The following is a 1,022-nucleotide window of genomic DNA, read 5'->3' as shown; positions in this document are numbered from 1 at the left end:
GTAACAAATAGGAATGAACAAAAAGTTGGCAATTTTTAAGCTTCGTCAAGAAAAGTTGTGGTACGATTTTGTAGAAGCAAAACTAAATTAATCATAGCAAGTTAACAAAAAACGCAAAATCCGCAGTTTTTGTTGCTTTTGAGTAAGCAAACGAACGGATTTATGATGATTTAGATCGTCTCATCGTGTAGGTATTTTTATTTCTTGAAAGAAAGTATTGGTATGTGCATTGGTGCATTATCGATAAATTAGATTGACACTCTAAAAGTTTGAATTTTCCCAAAACTGTGGGACTTCACTCTTGAAGGGACGTAATGACGTCATCGATCTTATACTTGAGTAGGATTAAAAAAAAATCAAGTGTAATGGATTGCTTTGGATATTTAAAAACCTCCTATGTCAAAATTTGACCGAAGTTTGACATCACAAAGTTGGGGAAAATTGGGAAAATTTTCCCCCAAAATTTTGCATTATTTTAGAAAATTATCAATTGCTCGCTTATTATCGATCGTACCGAAAAAGTGAATGGCAACTTTTCTATGGAGCTTCAGACGGCCGATCGACTGGACTGATTAGATTCAGCTCAGCTCTTTTGGTTACCGAGATACTTGCAGTTTTCTGGGCACCATATTTTCGCGATTTTCTCGAAAACTACGAAAGCTGGAAAGTTAATAAAAATACCATTGGATATTCTTCAGTGAGCCCGAAATTTTATAAAGAATAACTTTTTCCGATAGGAAGCTTTGTGTTCGAGAAAAAAAATAAAACGGAAAATTCCGAAAAATCGCAAGGGTTTCAGCCAGCGAAATTTCTGGCGAAAAAATGTTAATTTTTTTTTCGGACTATTCCTTGACAGGTGGTTAGATATGGAAAAGTTACATGACAAATCAACGTCGGTTGGCTCAATTTTTTTTCTCTGTGAGCTGCAGGGGGAAGACCAAAAACTTTGTACAGCCCCTTATGGACGGGAAATTTCCAAAGTTGAATAAAACTGTCAAACGACATTAGAATTGGTTGAAATT

General features: G+C 35.2%; 1 protein-coding gene across 1 annotated transcript in view; it reads right to left on the bottom strand.

Moving 5' to 3' along the window:
* Positions 1-1,022, bottom strand: part of LOC109542034 (muscle-specific protein 300 kDa) — a gene marked incomplete in the record, with an annotated part of 344,492 nt that overhangs the window by 59,422 nt on the left and 284,048 nt on the right.

This window comes from Dendroctonus ponderosae, unplaced genomic scaffold (assembly GCF_020466585.1).
Source record: "Dendroctonus ponderosae isolate FM_Combo_2020 unplaced genomic scaffold, Dpon_F_20191213v2 Dpon_F_20191213_5, whole genome shotgun sequence".
NCBI classification, from domain to species: domain Eukaryota; kingdom Metazoa; phylum Arthropoda; class Insecta; order Coleoptera; family Curculionidae; genus Dendroctonus; species Dendroctonus ponderosae.
Note: the sequence above shows the minus strand (reverse complement) of the source record. Positions and strands in the feature narration are given on the sequence as shown.